Source organism: Pinus tabuliformis, chromosome J, assembly GCF_031772625.1.
Source record: "Pinus tabuliformis cultivar Carrire ecotype Pingquan chromosome J, CPIR1, whole genome shotgun sequence".
Classification (NCBI taxonomy): Eukaryota; Viridiplantae; Streptophyta; class Pinopsida; order Pinales; family Pinaceae; genus Pinus; species Pinus tabuliformis.
Genome location: NC_142295.1, coordinates 897,338,355 through 897,358,404, shown reverse-complemented (window position 1 = coordinate 897,358,404; position 20,050 = coordinate 897,338,355).

Sequence of the window (20,050 nt, the reverse complement as noted above, 5' to 3'; positions counted from 1 at the left end):
TAAAAGTGTCCACGGGATATAAGTGAGTGCAAGTACATGACATGTGGTCCATGGACTTTTCATGGTGTTGTGTGACACTACGTACAACTTTGAAGCATACACATACTCTTGATTGTGACATGCAAGCAAACAAAAGAAACACGGACAACTTGCATCATGCATGTGTGCTTGCAACGTAAGGTTCGTCCAATGCATGAGAGACGGGATCATGCAGTTCGAGTGGAGGAAGCATGATCTGTGTGTGAGATTGATCTTCAATGCATACAAAAGAGTGATGAGGAGCCTTGGGTGATAGAAAAATTTCCTGATTGGAAGTGAAACCAACCCCAGGATAGCGAGGGCCTTACATAACCATCAACTCGGGCTGAAGTGCCTCGACAGTCTAGGGGGTTTCGACTTCATCATCAGATAGATCATCATAAATAGGTGGCTTTGAAAAATAAACTACTTTAGAATCATGGTCGTGATCGAATATGGGAGTAAATGGATCACGACTACCACGATTAGAGAAATCAACGATTTCATCGACATCCTTATGATATAATAAATCAAATAGAGGGGTAGATGAGAAGCGAACAAATTCATCCTCTGTGTTTTCAGAAAAGGCAGATGAAAGGTCAAGTGGATTTTCAATGAAGAAATTATCCTCTACGTTGTCGAATGATGGACTAACATCCGGTGTGTCCTACGAGTGATCAATAATGGGTGCATCCATATATGAAGACGCACATGTGAAATCATGGAAAGCGGGTTCACCAAAGATGTCAGGAAAGAACGAAGGAAGCTCAGATGGAAGGGAGTTATCCTTCACCGAGTGTTGATGCTCAATCTCCCAGTGATATTCTTCATGAATGATATCGCATGTTGGTTGTGCAACACCAACTTCATCGATGGCTTGTTCCTCATTCACAACAAGTGTAGAGTCTGTAATGGAAGAACACAAGATAGTATCATCTCGAGGAACAACCGTGTACGAAGACGGAGGTTGTGGTATGAAATGCATATGACAACTTGATGGACTCACAACCAAATGTGGGTGAAAATTAAGCAAAGTGATGTCGGGAGGATGTAACAGCTGAACAGATGTGTGAGCATGATCTCCCACATCACTTTGCAGTGGTGGAACTACTTGATGAGGGGATGACAGATGGTCGCTTGTGACAGTGACTGTGTCTGTCTTTGATTGTGCATCTCCATTACTGAAGAATGCTAAGCGAGGGTTGAGTTCAAACTTCTTCTTGGGATGAGCATATTTCTTAAGACAGTACTCGAATCGGTCCCAAAGATAGAAAAATTTCATCTGGCTCTTTAGAGCTTGAAACTGCAAATCACGGAAGCGCTGCCAAAAATCCATAGGTGATTCATGCAGAGCCTTCCATTGTTGTAACAATTTTTGGTCAAGATGTTCTGGATAAAAATGATAGAAAGCCTCTTCAATTAGATCACAGAAGTGCTCAAGTGAGTGCACGCCATCAGCCGACAGGCTGCACAAACACCAATGTGGAGATTCACGAAGTGTGTATGCAAGAAACAGACTGGTATGTTCATCAAAACATCCATCTTCCTTATGAAGCATGGAAAATAAGTCATGTAAGAACTCAAGAAAGGCCACTTCGCCTTCACCATGATACGTCTATGTGGACAAGATATCGAAAAACAACCTTGTGATGGTAACATATTCGGCATGCGAAAAACAATGTGGAGGGAGGAGAGTTCAATACTCCATGATAGATATGCAAAGGTTCAAAACAGGGTGAGAGGACACAACTTGTCATCTCGCCCTCCTTCTAGCACCAGAAATGTTGACGGTGCTGGACCCGCCAACATGTCAAGGGATCCCCCTGGTAAGAAGTCGCAATTAGACCTCAGACCATTTGGTGTAGGAGTCCTAGCAGTGGGTCATACACTAATGCCTTAACCACGATTTTGCACAAAGGCAAGTAAGATGCCCCTATTGGTAGCAAGGGTGTGACAACTGCAGTAAGTCAAGGAAGTTGATGAGAGGTTCTAAAACACAAACAGTGGGATGAGTGTGCCCATTGAAAACCTATAACAGTATGCAACTTCGAAGGGAACACATGACTGAAGATGCATCACAAGCTGGAAAGCAAGTTAGCAAGGAATCCAAAGTGATGGTTAAACCAACAACACATTTCAGAAAGATTCATACATACTTATACAGAATAATCCATACATGCATGCGTAAGAAAACAAATACATATGTTATTTAGAGTAAACAAGATAGCTGGAATACAATACAACATATGCATGAAACATGTTGGCTCTATTATATCAAGAAACGTAAGTTCCATTCATACAATACATCCATGTCCAACCACTAGTTCCGATAGCGGAATGTTATAGCCACAACCACCTGCTCCTCCAAAGATATATACTAGCTCTACACAGTGGAGAAGCCAAGGCACATTACAATACTATCCAAGCTTTCTCTAAGATACTCCTATCGAAGCTTGGCTGACCAAAAGCCTTTACAATGAGTTATGAGGGACTATTTATAGCAAAGGGTGGGGTGGCCCTTGACATTCCCCTTTGCACTAGTTCATCTACCCTCATGACTCTTCATCTACTCTGTTGGCTTAGTGGATCCTGGCCTAGGTTCAAAGTTAGTTGCGTCGAACAAATCCCTATACTACTAGCCCTTTCAACTCCAATCCACGTAGCACGGAATGAAGTCTCACCCGAAGTAGTATGGGGGGATGCTGGAACCAAGTTTCTACACCCAGAGATCACCGTGATGTTGTTTTATGCCCTAAATATGCTTTCACGCAGATCAATAAACCTTTATGGATTATTGATATACCTTCCTTTAATCAGCCTCTAGACCTTTGCGAAGGTCTACGATTGTCTTTCACGGACCTTGAACAAACTAATCAGTTACTTACGTGTATCAAAAGTTACTCTTAACCCAACAATTACTCAAGTCAGCCTAAGTGTTCGATAACTTTAACATACGACAAGGTAATCTTCGTGTAAACAGTTAACATCAATTGCATTCATATAACAATAAAAATCGTGTAAAGTTGCACATTAATACATCGTTATTTCATAAACCCATCATTGATCACAGCATAAGCACATTCATTCAGAACATAAGTAAACAGATGAAACATAGCAATTTATGTAATAATATTCTTTATTGATAATCAGTTCAAGCTTACAGACTCATGACCTCCCTGCGCACTCAGCTGCAGGGGTCAGCACACTCAGTGGCAGACTCCACTGTAGGCCTCTGCACACACAACTACAAAGCCTTTCTTCCTACCCTTCTGCGATAACTCTGTACACTTCTCCCATAGACAAACTTCATTACTTCTTCATGATCATGCCGTAGACTCTCTAAGACATGCCTATTTATACCTTCCCATGGTTCGTGGACCATGGGTAGATCCTCAAAAAGCTTACTCAACTTACATAAAGAAGGGTTAAACCCTTTATAATTCTTTTAACTATCTATGCACTCCGCGACCACAATTTTGTGGAGATTTTACACTTTTATACAACAAAACTTGGGCTTTTGCCCCAAAATTGACCCTAGGAGACCCCATCCTATCAAGCTCCCAACGCAAAGAGCGTGAATCGCCCTCAAGTCACTCAGGTGGCGTGAAGATCTTACTGTTAAGATCCCCCAGCTCCACTTGTGCAACTACTAGCCTACTTGATCTGTTCCACGAGCTGATCTGTGGCTAGTCCTACATTGTTTTGTTGGATTTTCTGTTGTGTTCTCTACAAGTTTGCCAATTTCTCCTGAATATTGGCGGAGACGATGTATGCCTGATCAAACCAGGGCCCCAATCTAGCCTTGAGAATGACCTCTTTCCTCTCCGCTACTTCCACCTATGTATGCAACTGCTTTGCCTCCTGTAGCTTGGCAAAGCATTGTGTTGTAGCAATGGTGTGCGCCGTCACCCTTACTTCATCATATTGCTACTAGAGCTCACAGATTTCCGTATTTAAGACCTACAAGGTGGGATATTCCTACAGGACAATGACTATCTCCGTAGCTTTCTCAAACAATGTGGTGAAGTCCACTAACGCAGCATCCACTGTTGCAACTCCATCTTTCACAACGGATTTGCGGTGTTCCCTTACCTCTGGTTGGGTTGAAGGATGTGACTTCAACTCTAGCTTAGTTATCTTCGGGTTCAGCTCAAACTAAACCTTGGCCACTTATGCCTTGGTGTCGTGCATGCCCACAACTAGCTTTCTAATCTTTTCCTCCAACAGTGCTTCCTCTGGAATATGCAATTCGGGCACCTTTCTGCATTCTTCTACCACTGCATATGCTAGCTGGGTGCTCTACACCTAGATTGTGTCCTTGGCTTTCAACGCATATGTATTCTAAATGAACATCTATTCATTGTTCACCTGATACTCACTGATGAGGTTGAGTGCACGCTACTCCTGAGCTCTGAACTCTGTCATCACACCTGCCTGCAACGTGTGAAGGTATTCATTGGGGAGCGCGACCAGGTTGAGGCCAATATTCTTCAAGGAATTTATGATGACCTTGTCATCGGCCACCTTCATGCTCAAGGCTCCATCTGGTAGTGTGCTTTCCTAGAGATCTATTGATCGAACCATCTCTGCTACCTAAGTTGTCCCCAGTGCCAAACCTATTGATGCAGCGCTGATCCACCCTATGCCTTCCTGGATTCTACTTGTCTGAATATGCATTTCACATAGATCCTTTTAAATGGTACTCAGTGCCTGGTGTTGCTGCTGCTCGAACTGCTGCAATAATTCTATGGTGGTATTGTGCACCTTGTCTCTAATCTCATCAAGGTCACCATCTGTCAGAGTGATTGGGTCCAGTGATGACTTAGACACTCTTGATTTATTTTGTGACCCTTCCTTTCCTTGTTCCCTATACCTTTTGATCTGGAAGGGGGTGCTCTTCTCCTCTTGGCCACCACTACCCTACTCTGGCTACTCCTCCTCCTCTATTTGGGGTGAAGGAGAGTTACCACTGTGCTCGGAGCCACGCTCTTCTTATTCAGCCTGCTACTTTGTGGCATGCTCCGCTTCCTCCCAGGCCTTCTCCTCAGCCTCTTTTCTCTGCTTCTCAGCCAACTGCTAGACCTTCTACTTTTCTACTTCCTTCTTCCTCTTTTCCGCGAACTTGCTGGTGCCCGTAGCCAAATTAGATGGAATATGCCAATCTATCAACCAGCGCTTGAAGACCTCCTGAATAGTGTCTTCTGTGGTGAGGTAAGGGAGGTCAAACCATTTTTGTTGTGAATCTTTCCACGTCTGGATGTATACGTGGTGGAAGTCAACTTTGAGCTCCCCATACTCTAAAAGATTCTCAAACGATTGGTGACAACTGTGGCTTCTGGTTGATGGCCATGCGAATTCTCGCCTCCATCAACAACTAGAAAACTTTGGTTTCTGTAATGCACACAATGTCCTTTGTTGCCCTGAGGGTTGCAAACTATGCAGCCTCTGGCAAATCTTTCTCCATGGGAGGAAACTCACTATCCTCCTACAGATCCCAAGCGATGAGCACGATGGAGAGAAACAATCATGAATAGTGGAATTTTTTACTCTTGTCTTGCACCTCTCGACAGCTCGTAAGGAAGTCGCTATACATGCCCTCCACGCACTATGCAGCCAAAGAAATCGCTGGCACTGGAACCTCATCCGCATGAAATTTCCTTATGACTTTACCTGCAAGGATCTATGTGGAAATATTTACCACGAGGTTGGTGATAGAGGTAATACATTACTCACACGACTTCTTCACGAGCTTGAATTTGTCCTTCATTTTCTTTGCGAGGTCACACTCTCTCGTCATTCTGCCAAACTCCTTGGCTAGATTCAACCCTAAGTGCGGCAACAACATGATTCAATGGATCAGCATATCGGTCATAGGGAACAACGTGTTCAACAACAAACAACCGTCATGCACTAGGGTCAACAGCTGTTTGATAACTATCAAGTTGATGTTTGAGCGGTGGTAGTGGGGTACCCACAATAGGTTCAACAACCCTGACTGATTCACTCCGCGAATCCACTCCACAGGCTCTAGTGTAGTGACACCAGATTCTTTTTAAAAGACCCTCTTCATATAGTTCTCTGTTACCAAGAGGGGAAACCTATCACGGTCTGCCAAGTCCCAGTCTTCCAACTTGAGATGGGGAATCTCCGCGAAGCGCAGATCATCGAAAGTGAGGTTCTCCGATAACAGGGGTGAGTTGAGGACGAATTGGCATGCATCTGGGTCCTTAGGGACCTTCACTTTTCCCTTGCACTGAGTGATATAATCTAACAACTTGGATATATGATCCACCACCTTGGTGTCTATGTCCTCCGCGCCCTCTTCGGCCTCCAGATCCGCCACTTTCCCCTTATCCTTAGTACTTGGTTTGTCTTTCTTCTGGGCTTGTGTAGTAGCATGATTCCTCAGTGACTCGCACATCGACATGGGCTTCTTCGGCTTGTTCCTATTAGTTTTGGGGACTTCTCTCACCAGTGTGGGTTTTGGCCTAGGTGACCTTGACACCATAAGCACAGGTGTCGGAGCCTCCATGCTCATCACCTCTGGATCATCTTCCTTAGAGACAATAGATCCTCCCTTACTAACAGCCTCTCTAGGTCTAGACATCATGCTGAGAATAAATCATTGGCTATCCTTAGGTAGCTTATCAAATACAGAACTAGTGACTAAATCAGTGAAAAAATGGGGATTCATAAACAATCGACAGCTGAACACAGAAATGATCAGGATGAAAAGAATTTTTCGCTAGATGGCCATGCATAATTTATAGGTGAATTTGAATTCAAATTCGACCATTCCCCCAAAAATCTACCCATAAATGCTAAATTGGCAACAGATTTCCAAAGATTTTAGTCTTAAATGCCTTAAATGCTAGCCCCCCGCTCCTCTTAACCGTCTCCTTGCAGTCAAATCATGAATAGTGACTGTAACAGTTACTTTCTGGCTATGCCACGCGGTCTGTCCCCCTATAGCACAACTCCCTTCATGCTTCTTCTGGTACTGTGACATCATTCGTTTTCACGCAGCCCCCCTGTCGCGTAGCTCTACAAACCAGGCAGTGTGGTTTATAGTCGTGCACCTCCTTACAGTGACCTAGAGTGCTAATATTGTGCTACCATCATGTAGTCATTGGTCCGGATCCTCAGTGTATGGCTTCAATCGGATTCCATTTACCCTTCCAGGAAATGGGTCTCCATTCAACGTTGCGAGCTGGACTGCTCCACCAACGGTAATTTATTTGATAACATATGGCCCCATCCAGTGCATTTAAAATTTTCCTAGAAACTTATCAAACTTCATCTCATATAATAAAATCAAATCATTTACCTTGAAGATGCATTGTTTGATGTGCCGATCATTCCAAGGTTTTTCACATTCCTTCTGAACTTCCTGATGGAATCGATCCAAAAATCTATCTTCCTCGAGCTCCATTAGTTGTGCAAGCCTGTCTTCTATGGCTTCGTGGTCCACCATTGTTGTGAAGGTCATGATGCGTAGACTAGGCACGATATACTCCATAGGCATGACACACTCCCCTAGATGTGTGATGACAATTTCTAGTTGCCTGCTGGGGAAGTTAGGTTGATATAGTCAACGCTTCTGCCATATTGGTTTTATCAGTGGTTAGATTGGTATAGCTGATGCCATAGTATATAGCAAGAGATGATGGATAGGGTGGGAACGAAAGTAGGTTAGGAAGGATAGGAGGATATAAATTAGTTGGAAACTCTTGATGGGAAGCGGTATCATTTCCTGACTTATTAAATTTTACTACTATAACTCTCTCTCTATTTTGTTATGACTTATTGTCAAACTGCTTTCCAACTCCTTATATCTTTTCACTCTAACTTCAGGACGAAGTTATCTGAAGGAGGGGTGTATGTAATTCCCTACTTAATCTTATCATGCAAATTTTATTAATGTTTAAATTACTTGAAAATATTGACCTATAATTATCAAGAAATATTGGTACATACCTACATTTTTGAAACTGTAAATTTGTTTACTAATATAAATTTTATTATTGTTATTATTCAATTCCTGACTTGTCTTCTCAAATTTAATTTTGGATAAGATGTGGTCTCCTTCCATTTATTCCAATTTAAATATCCATATCCCAAGGTGTCTTCTCAAAATCTACTTGGGAGAAGATATGGTCTTCTCCAATTAATTTCCAAATTAAATATACATATCTTATCCCCAAAATGTCTTCTCAAAATCTACTTGGGAGAAGATATGGTATTCTCCAATTAATTTCCAAATTAAATATCCATATCTTATCCCCAAAATGTCTTCTCAAATCTACTTGGGAGATGATATGGTAAGAAAAGTCAAGGATACTAAATGAAAGGATGAGGGGGTAGTCATGATATTAATGATAGGTGGTTGAGGTGGATGGGAGGAAGAGGCATAAAAGGGAAAGGATGATGAAAGGAGGGGGGAGATACTTGGTCTTGGTTTTGGTTTTGGTTTTGTTTCGAAGGAGGGATGTGGAGAAAGAGGAGGGAGATCAAACTTGGATCTGGAGAGTGCTAGTTAAACTTGGACACACTACATCTCGTTGGACTTGGGCTCAGAGGGCTAGGGAACCTATGGAGGTTCCCTGGTCTAGGAAATACTTCCTAGTTGGTTGGGAGGAAAATCCAATCAGGGAATCAAGAGGAGCATCCCCACAAAGTAAGGAGCTCAAGAGCATCTAAATTAAGCTATCGGAACAGGTATTCCTTCGTTTATTGATTACTTATGTAAATGGTTGCAATGAAATTATTACTTATTTAATTTGTGGTAAATAGATTTTAATGATATATTATCATCAAATAAATGTTTAGATGTAGATAAGTTATTTCCCATCTTATTGTGTTTAAAATTAGAGAAATTGAGTTTTTAGTTAAAGGACCCTAGGATGGATTCTCATAGTTTGAAGCTCGTGATGTGCATGCCACAAATCTAGGAAAAAGTGACACTTGGAGGAAAGACTCTAAAACGATCTTTTCATGTAGCCTCCAGCTGCTAAAAATAATTCCCTAAAATCTAGGGACGCTTTTTTCATGTTTCTTTTTCTATTCCAGTAAAAACTAACTCATGCATACAAGTCAAGTTTTCTTTGGTCCAAGGTGGAATCGGTCAACTCAACTGCACATGCAATAGTCTGCTTAGCTAAGAGGAAAAAATGTGCATTTCTGGGAGGGAGTTGGGTTGGTTGCCCAGGAGATTTGTGCAAAATCTGGGCTAAGCAGCCTTGCTGGGAGGAATTGTGTAATTTTCTCAGTGAAGCTTGATTGGTAGATTTGCACAATTCTGGAGCCGAGCAGGCTACGAGACAAAATTGCGCAATTTTTGGAGGGAAGGTTGGTTTCCCTCCAGAATTGTGCAATTTCTTGAGGGAGTTGCTCAGCCTGCAGCTATACCAAGTCTAGAGAAACAACCTGTGAGGGGAATGCAACAACATTTGATGGACATGCTATCATTCTGCAAGAAAATCACTGAAGCTTGTGTATTTGATGAAGCAAGACATGCTACTGTGAGAGGTTGGTAGGGAGGCTCCAATACAAAGCAAAGGCAAAATTTTGGAGGGTGGTTGTAGATGGTAGAACAGGTAGGAAATAATGTGTCCTACATAAATTGACATGAAACGAGACAAGATTTTTTTTTTTAAGAATAGTTTGAGCATTGGGTCGAATTGATAAAGGGCATGATGGAAGAACATGTTTGATGTTTTGATGGAGGAAACATAAGATAAAAGGATTCCCTTAAACAATAGAATGCATGACACTAAGGGTTTAACCATGCAACACTAGAATCATGAACAACAAAGAGTGTTAGGATACAGAGATGCAAGGACATTGGGTTATATATGCTAAACCCATAGGATGGTAAGTTTCAGTTTGAGAGGTCGTCACAAAGAAGGTTTTGTTGAGGGAGTGCCATGTTCAAGGGAGCAACTACTGCCAAAAAACTCTTTCCAAAATACTCACATGAAGCAATTGTATTGTACACTTTCCCCATATTATTAATTTAATGAGTCCAGAAGAGTAAACTCGGTGGTCTTTTCATATTTCAAGAGTCTCGAAAGATCGTAAAGAGTGACTCTAGGGTGGTCGCTTTATCATAGATTTTAACTGGGTGCGACAAAGGTTTTATAGTATACTGGAAAAAAGGTTCCTTTTTCGTAAGTTAGTCTATTGAGTCGGGATAAAGTGATAAACCTATGCTCAATAGACATTTGCCTCATTTTGTTACAAGTACGTGGGGACGAAGTAAACTCGACATTCGTCATGAAATTTTAATGAGTCATGTGACGACAAACTCAATAGATCTTCATCAAATCTTAATGAGTCAAATGAAGGAAACTCGTGGTATGTTTTTCATTTTAATGAGCAAGGTAAAAGAGATAAAAGAACTACTCATTCCTTCTTCATAGATTTAATGAACCCAAAGAAGGGGAAAACACGGGGATTTTTCAATTTAAGAGTGAGAAAGAGTCCCAAAAAAGAAAGTTCTCATACCATCATCGTAGGAGTTTTATGAGCCTGATGGCGAAAACTCAATGATTTTTCAATTTAGGAGTGAGAAAATATCCCAGAAAAGAAAGCACTTATAGTGAATCGAACATGGTCATTTCTGCAATTCAGCAATTCAGCACTGAAAGTCCCTTAATCAAAGCATGAGTAATATTGAAAAAATGTCGACATGGTGCATGATAAATAGAATAGGAAATGAACTGCTTCTATTTCAATGACTTAATTAAGATGATTCATACTTCCAGAGTGACTACAAGGAAGCTTTTTGAGCCTCCATTTCCACCATTTCCATCATTTGAGTGTTGTGAGAGTGTTTTGGAGAGAAAGAGGAGCATATATTCCTTAGAAAATTGCGAGCAATTCAGGCGACCATTCGACTTGTTGTTTGTTCTAGGTAGATGGAAAAACCCTTATCCTGCATTTCTTAACCTTTTTCAACTACGTTAGGTGTATATTTTTGGATTTTGAGGAAGCCTAGAAAATTAAATGCGACTAATGCTCCCCTCTAGTTCTAGAGGGGCGTTAAATGCCCTTCACGACCTAGAGGAGGGCATTAATGTGCCCTGTATGCCCTAAGGGGGGGCGTTAGTGCATGTTAGCGCATTCCCAAACCCTGACAAGTGATTTAGCAAACATTTATCGATAATTTTTATTGACTTTAGGGTTTATTTGTGTAGAATTTGATCCATGATTATTAGTTTATGGAGAGAACAAGCTCATGATCGCTAGGAACTACAAATACAGAATGATCAAGCATGAGTACTTGCATTGTGTAGATGTGGCTTAATGAATTATGCAAGTCTTGACCTGATGAAGGTCAGGAAGAACTTCTAAGATGGATAATTTAACACTGGGATGAACACCAAGGGGTGTTCCAAATTGGTGGTCATGAGCTCTCGATCGATAGAGATGATATATATTTTTTGACTCGTTTGTCGTGGAGAGGTACATATTGGGTTGTGTTATATTCTTTCCATGACTAGCCCACGTAGTTAGCTGGGGGGTTTGACGGTGGGCGGAGCCCCCCCTTTCGTTGTGCCAATTGCATAGCGAGGGGAGTCACAGGGGGTTTGAGGGGTGCACGTAACCCCACTCTGCCTCGGAAAATTTTGGTTTTGGACCCTATGTTAGGTTGGGCAGACCTACCTATGGTTGTGTGCATGATTTTTGCACATGGTTTTGGACGCGATGGTTTTCAATCCATGGTTTTGGACGCGATAGTTTTCGGTCCATGGTATTGGATGCTTCGACATGTATAAATATGTATTGTAACATTGAAAGGAACATAATGAAAAATCAAGCTGGTAGTCCCGGTTTTGGGATCCAGGGGAAAATCTCTATGTATATGTGTTTTATGTGTTATGCTCTCGCATTGTTTATTTTCTATGTTTTATAATTCGTATGCAGGTAATTTCTGTAAGGGGTTAAAAGCTACATTTCGTATCAGAGCTGTTTTGGCTTCAAGGGCATGCCTTTGTTGCTGAGGGGTTTCGCTCGGGCCTGTGGTAGACCCCATTCAGTGGGAGATCTACGGGATCAATTCTGGTGGTGAAAGAATATGGCAAGTAGTGGAAAGATAGAGATCGAGAAATTTAATGGTCAAAGTTTTGAGTTGTGGAAAATCAAGATGGAGGATCTGTTGGTGGATAAAGATCAAAGGATCACGGTAGATCCGGGTGCTAAACCAATGGGAGTGTCTGATGAAGAATGGAAGAAGTTGGATCAGAAGGCAAAGAGCACAATACAATTGTGTGTCATAGATTTAGTATTACTAAATGTATCAGGGGAAGCTATGGCGAAGACCTTGTGGGACTTTGTACCAATCTAAGCCTTTGGTGAATAAATTGTTCCTACAAAAAAAGTTGTATAACTTGAGGATGAAAGATGGAGAATTGGTGACAAAACATTTGAATGCGTTTAATACTGTGGTAAGTCAGTTATCATCTATTGATATCAAAATTTTAGATGAAGATAAGTGCATTAGTTTGTTGTGTTCTCTACAAGATTCATGGGATAGTCTGGGTATTGCAATAGGTAGCAATATAACTACCTTGCAATTTGATGAAATAGTCTCATCCTTGCTGATGGAGTAGATGAGACGGAAAAAGATGGAGAGCCAGAATGGTGATGGCTTGTCTGTATGAGGATGGTCCCAGAACAGAAACAAAAATAAGTCATCGAGTGGGAGATCTAAATCTCCAGGAAAACCTATAAAAGTGGTGTACTAGAAATGCGGAAATGAAGGGCACTACAAAAGGGACTATAAATCTAAAGCTCCTGACAAAGGAAAGGGATCTGATGATGCTCCTTCTGCAGAGGCGAAAACCACCTCAGATGAAGGTGGAAATGTGTACTTGGCCTCTTCAAGTACACATGTAGATCATGAGGCATGGTTGATTGACTCAGGTGCATCCTTTCACTTCACTCCCCATAGAGAGTGGTTCTGTGAGTATGACAAATACAATGGTGCTGATGTCTTCTTAGGGGATGATAGGAAGGCTAGAATCATTGGTCGCAGAAAAGTAAAGTTGAATTTGCAAGGTGGAAGGGTTAGAACACTTCCGGGTGTTCTACATATTCCTGCATTGGCCAAAAATCTGATTTCTGTAAGCAAGCTGGATAATGCAGGTGTAAAAACAGTGTTCAAGAAGGATACCTGTAAGATGGTTCAGGGAGCACTGGTATTGATGCGGGGAGTTCAGATTGGAACTCTGTACAAGCTACAAGGTAGCACTGTTGTTGATGGGTGCAATAGTTTTGTGGTTCCTGAAAGTGGAGCAGAAAATCTAGTGGTCTCTAGAGAGAAGACCATGTTGTGGCATCAAAGGCTTGGAAATATTGGAGAGAAGGGCCTTCAAATACTTCATGGTAAAGGTATGGTAGAAGGTATGAGTAATAGCTCTCTGGATTTTGATTTTTGTGAAAATTGTGTATATGGGAAGCAGAATCGGGTGAGTTTCCCCTCTTGTAATAAGAGGGTAAAACAAATATTACAGCTTGTGGACAGTGATGTGTTTGGACCTGTGAAGGTTCCATCACTGGGTAAGTCTATGTACTATGTATCATTTATAGATGACTTCTCAAGGAATACATGGATATATTTCCTTAAGAAGAAATCTAAATTCTTTGACAGGTTTAAAGAATTTAAGGCTCTGGTGGAAAACCAGATAGAGAAGAAGATAAAGGTGCTAAGGATAGATAACAGTGGAGAGTTTTGCAGTAAATAATTTGAAGAATTCTGTAAGAAGTGTGGTGTAGCACAGCAGAAGACTACTCCATATACACCTCATCAAAATGGAGTTGCAGAAAGAATGAACAAGACCTTGATGGAAAGGGCAAGAAGCATGCTCACTGGTGCCGAGTTGGGACAAGAATTCTGGGGAGAGGCGGTGGAGACAACATGTTACCTGGTTAATCGATCACCTTCATCAGTGTTGGAGGATAAGACTCCACAAGAGGTATGGACTGGTAATAAACCCTCTCTTTCACATCTGAGGGTATTTGGATGTGATGCATATGTACATGTTCCAAAGGAGAAATGAACCAAGTTGGATAGTAAATCTGGAAAGTGCATCTTTATTAGGTATAAGGATGGTTTAAAGGGTTATAAGCTTTGGAACCCAGTAACAAGGAAGGTTGTGTACTGCCAAGATGTGGTGTTTAAAGAGGTGAAAGATGTTATTAAACATGAAGTCCAACCAAAGGAACCTGAGAAGATAGAGTTAGAGCTAAAGGAGGAAGAACTGGACTCTACATCAGAGGAGGAATCAGAAGATGAAGAGCCACAAACTCTGATTGCGAGAAGATCAGTTCAAGAAAGAAGGTAGCCAGAAAGGTATAGTGCATCTGCTTTCTGTTCAAATTTTGCTTTATCTATTACTGACGATGATCTCAGAACTATGAAGGAAGCAGTAGATTCAGAGAATGGAAAACTCTAGAAAAGAGGCCATGGTTGATGAAATGGCATCTTTACACAAAAATGAGGCTTGGGATCTAGTGGAGTTGTCGGCTGGAAGGAAACCCATTGGCAGCAAATGGGTGTTCAAGAAGAAAACAAATGCAGAAGGAAAGGTGGAGAAATACAAAGCTCGGTTGGTAGTAAAAGGTTATTCCCAGGTGTCGGGAATTGATTTTGGTGATATTTTTTCTCCTGTTACCAAGGTAACTTCTATTAGATTACTTTTATCTGTTGCTGCTGCTTTTGATTTTGAGGTAGAACAGATGGATGTGAAGACAACATTTCTTCACGGGGATTTGGAAGAGGAAATCTACATGAAACAACCTAAAGGCTTTGCGGTGAAAGGTAAGAAAGAACTGGTATGCAAGTTAAAGAAGTCTCTATATGGGTTAAAACAGTCACTATGGATGTGGTATCAGAAATTCGATACATTTATACAGGGACTTGGCTTCACCAGGAGCAAAGTAGATCACTGTGTGTATCTTAAATTAATTGGTGACCGTGTTATTTATCTGGTCTTGTATGTGGATGATATGTTGCTAGTTGGAAATGACAAAGAAATTATCCATGATTTGAAGACCCAATTGTCCTCCAAATTCAACATGAAAGATCTTGGTGCTGCAAACTATATTTTGGGCATGGAAATTAAAAGAGATCAGGCGAAGAGGAAGCTCTGGTTAAACCAGAGGAAGTATGTCGAGACAATATTACAGAGGTTTAATATGCAGTATAGTAAACCGGTGAAGGTTCCTATTCCTGTACATGTAAAGTTATTTGCTGAACAATGTCCCAAGACGCAAGAAGAAGAAGAGGATATGTCCCATGTTCCATATGCAAGTGCAGTCGGTACCCTGATGTATGCAATAGTCTATACTAGACCAAACATTGCACATGCAGTGGGAGTATTGAGCAAGTTTATGTCAAAACCAGGGAAGGAGCATTGGACAACAGTGAAGTGGGTTTTCAGGTATTTGTGTGGCACTAGTGATTATGGTTTGTGCTACCAAGCAAGACCAGGATTGAACAGAGTTTTGGATATACGTGGCTCTATTAATGCAGACTGGGCTGGAGATCTGGATCAGAGAAGATCTACAAGTGGGTATGTGTTTAACCTATTTGGAGGTGCAGTCAGTTGGATGAGTAAGAAACAATCTGTAGTGGCACTATCAACTACAGAGGCAGAATACATGGTAGCCACTCATGCAAGAAAGGAAGTAGTTTGGTTGCAGAGATTGTGTTCAAATATGGGGTTAGTACAGGGATCTATAAGGATATACTGTGATAGCCAAAGTGTAATTTTCGTTTCAAAGAACCCTGCATATCATTCAAAGACAAAGCACATTGATGTTCAGTATCACTTTGTGAGGGATATGATAGAAGACAAAAAGGTGTTGCTGGTAAAGGTGGACACTTTGAAGAATATTGCAGATGCATTTACAAAATATGTGAGCTCTGAGAAGTTCTCTTGGTGTAGAGAAACAGTGGGCATTGCAAGGTTGGATAAATGACCAAGCTCTCTTGTGGCCCCTTGTGGAAAGAAAACAACAAGTGGGAGAATGTTGGGTTGTGTTATATTCTTTCCATGACTATTCCACATAGTTAACCGGGAGGTTAGAAGGGGGGCGGAGCCCCCCCTTCGTTGCACCGATTGCGTAGTGGGGGGAGTCACAGGGGGTTTGAGGGGTGCAGGTAACCCCACTATATAGGGTCCAAGGCAGCGCCCTGGAAAATTTTGGTTTTGGACCCTATGTTAGGTTGGGCGGACATACCTATGGTTGTGTGCATGATTTTCGCACATGGTTTTGGACGTGATGGTTTTCGGTCCACGGTATTGGATGCTTCGGCATGTATAAATATGTATTGTAACATTGAAAGGAACATAATGAAAAATCAAGCTAGTAGTCCCGATTTTGGGATCCAGGGGAAAATATATGTGTATATGTGTTTTATGTGTTATGCTCTCGCATTGTTTATTTTCTGTTTTTTAGAATTTGTATGTAGGTAATTTCTGTACAGGGTTAAAACCTACAGTACATGAGCAAACTTGACTAGGGGTAGGACAGTCCACCCTAGAGTTGATCCAAGCTTATTGCATACCTAAGAGTGGACTAGTGAGAAATAGGGTCCCCATTTAATGGATCAGGTCTAGGTCCATAAGGGCCATATTGTGGATGATTATAGGCTTGGCTAGGTCCAAGAGTCCCCATGTGGCCATGAAGGCCCAACTATTGCTCGCTATTGATTACGTCGAGCCTCATATCTTTAACGTGTGAGGTAGTTATTCGTCAGCTGAAGGTGGAGTTGAAGGCATGAAAGGCTCGAAACCAAATGACTTCTGGGTATGGTACTCTCATTGTGTCCTTTATACTTGAGAGGGTGCCCATCATGAGACCGCGGATGAGTGTGGGCCCGCTTGATCCAAGGGAGCCTAGGAAAGGGTGGTGGCCATCGCTCGATCCTTGCACTGGATAGGGACCGATCTGACATTTCTTCAAAGAAGACTTCTTCGAGTGCCTCAGTGGTAAGATCTTGATGATTGATGACTATGCCTATGAAGGCATGGATTTTACCGAAGATCCAGACATGATACTGCCACTTGGTACACATTGGGGGCCTCAAGGTAAGAAGTTTTTTTAAGATTACCTTAAAGTATTTTTTAGCTTTTGAATTATTTATGTAATGGTTTTTTGTTATTGGTGAACAAGTATTGACATGAAGCTTTTGATTGACAAAAATGTGGCACCAATACAACCTGCAAGCATGCCCCACTAAGCGAGGTGAGGGGACTGACTACCTAGAGCTGGCATGGGAGCAGCAACTACTAAAGAGGGGGTTGATGCACAGAGTCTCCGTGATGTTTTGAGGAACCTCGAAGGCCTGAGCATGGGTGTTCCTCTACATCCCATGAGGGAGATTCTCGCTCATATGTAGCGACACACCGTCAGTGTGCCTGATCAATTTCTGGTTCCTTTTCGGAGGATAGATAGAGTTATTCTGACTTTTCATGAGCATTAGGCTCTTTTAGCAAGCGCATGGTATAGCCAGCAGGTGTTTATAGTGAGGCTTAGTAGCCATTTTGTACTTAAAAACATCCAAGTTTTGGGAAATTTTCTGATGTAAAAGACTCGATTCGATATATATATATATATATATATATATATATATATATATATATATATATATATATATATATATATATGTATATATGTATATATATATATGTGTGTGTGTATATATATATATATATATATATATATATATATATATATATATATATATATATATATATATATATATATATATATATATATATATATATATATATATATATATATATATATATATATATATATATATATATATATATAGATACCTTGGCATTTTTTATGATGTAAATGTTTTTAAATGTTTTTGTAAAATTTTAAGTGTGTAAATATTTACTTCCATACATGTATCTATAATAAATGAGATAGATGCCAATCTAATACATAGTTTTCCAATGAATTAGCAACTGCATTAAATTCTCGAGGAATGTGTTGATATTTAATAAACTCGAATTGAAGGTCCAAGACGCGTACCCTTAAATAATGATGTAACAAGATTGGATTGCTAATGTGATAATGATTTGTCAATTGCATAATGACAAGATGAGAGTCTAACCTGACCACCAGATTGGAAATGTCCTGAGATGACATTTCAGTGAGAAGTGAAATTACAGACATATACTCAGCAATATTGTTGGTGGCAGTACCAAGAAAGGCTGCCTGGGAACAAAGTAGTTCTGACTCAGGTGTGTAAATGGCCCAAGAAGCTAATGCAATGTGCCATGTGTGATGACTGACACCATCTGCGTATCCTATGTATGGTAAGGATAATGAATAAATTTGAATGATGAGAAACATATATGAGAAAAATACTCAAAACAAAATGCCAAACAATCCAGTCACATCAAAACGAAGAAAAACTTATAAATACTTATAATTACAAAGTACATGCCCAGTGCAGTACTAGACATAATACCATTTTAGATAGAGCCCGTTCAGGGCTCCGCAAGTGAGATTCCTTCACAGTACTAAAGTTCATATGCCCTTTTGAGAGGTACTTGGCGACGACATATGGACTGATCCATAAGGGTTGAAGCGTTCCTGCCCCCAAGAGGTCATGTTTTTGATCATATAGAAAAACAAGATTGCCTTCTTGATGAGAACGAGGCTTGAAATATTTTCATCATCAATGGTGTCTTTAAGGTTCATTGGTCCTAACTCTAAGTGCACTCCATGAAAACATGGTGTTGTAAGCCATGTTTCAATAAAATTTAACTCCTCTTCATAATCATCATGTTTAAGTGCACATTGGAAATGAGTGGTATGGTTAAAAACATCTACACAACCAGATAGATTTTTGTTCCTTCTCTACCTCTAATTTTGTCTATGTTTATTTGACTTATTTACTAACATGTGTTGTTGCAAGCATGTTGTCTTCCACATGGTTTTCATGTTCAATTGGGCTTCTTTCACCAAATAACATCTATATGATGTTTTTGTTGCATCCTATATTCATATTTACCCAAAAAAAAATTCTTCAAAGTTTACATCAGTAATATTAATTAATTGCATGATTCAGAACATTGACTCCTCGAATGACAACTTGATTGTCATTAATAAGATGTGTTGTTGGATTCTCCAAATTATCATGAGCAACCTTTGTTGCTAGAGTCACCAAATTTGCATCCACTTGTGGTTGTGCAAAGTGGGGTTCAAAAGCATATACTTGCTCCTTCTATGCGGCTTCTTCAAATTCCTCACAATCATCATCCACTTGTGACTAAGCATAGTGGGATTCACCCAATCCCCTTACAACAAAACATATCTCTTATTTTTTTTAACAAACCCTTAAGTCATCTCTTGACAAAGTTTGGATGCGCAATTTGATGCAACGTTTGCATTAGCGGGATGGGTCAATATTAAATATTCAACAATTCGTGCAATTTTTATGACACTTTTGCATTCTTTCTTTTGGCGTGGTGCGAAAGTGAAACTCTTGGATTTTTTGAGAGGTGCTAAAGTGATGTGTTTTTTTGGTATGATATGCAAAATTCAAGCATCCTTTTCATTTTCTCTTGGACCTCTGGTCCACTACTTCTCACAACAGTTGCCACAAAAAATATTGAGATGATGTTTTTTTTGGAGTCTTATGCAATGTGAATTCTAGCATTTTTCGCACTTTTTCTTGGACCTCTTGTCCACTACTTCTCACAACAGTTGCTACAAAAAAATTGAGATGTTTTTTTTTGGAGTCTTATGCAATGTGAAGGTCCTTGTCTCTATTGTTCTCATGTAGGAGTCTTACACAACCTACTCTCTCATACCATGATAAAGAATGAACGTTAGAGATTTTTTTTTCAATATTACTAATCAATTAAATAAGATTATATTGAAGACATCAACATTAACTAGAGTGAAACTCAACTAAACTAAACTAAGTGAAACTGCACTTGAACACTTGGAGTAGCTACTTACATAAATAAAGTCTAATTAATTATAATAAAAAAAT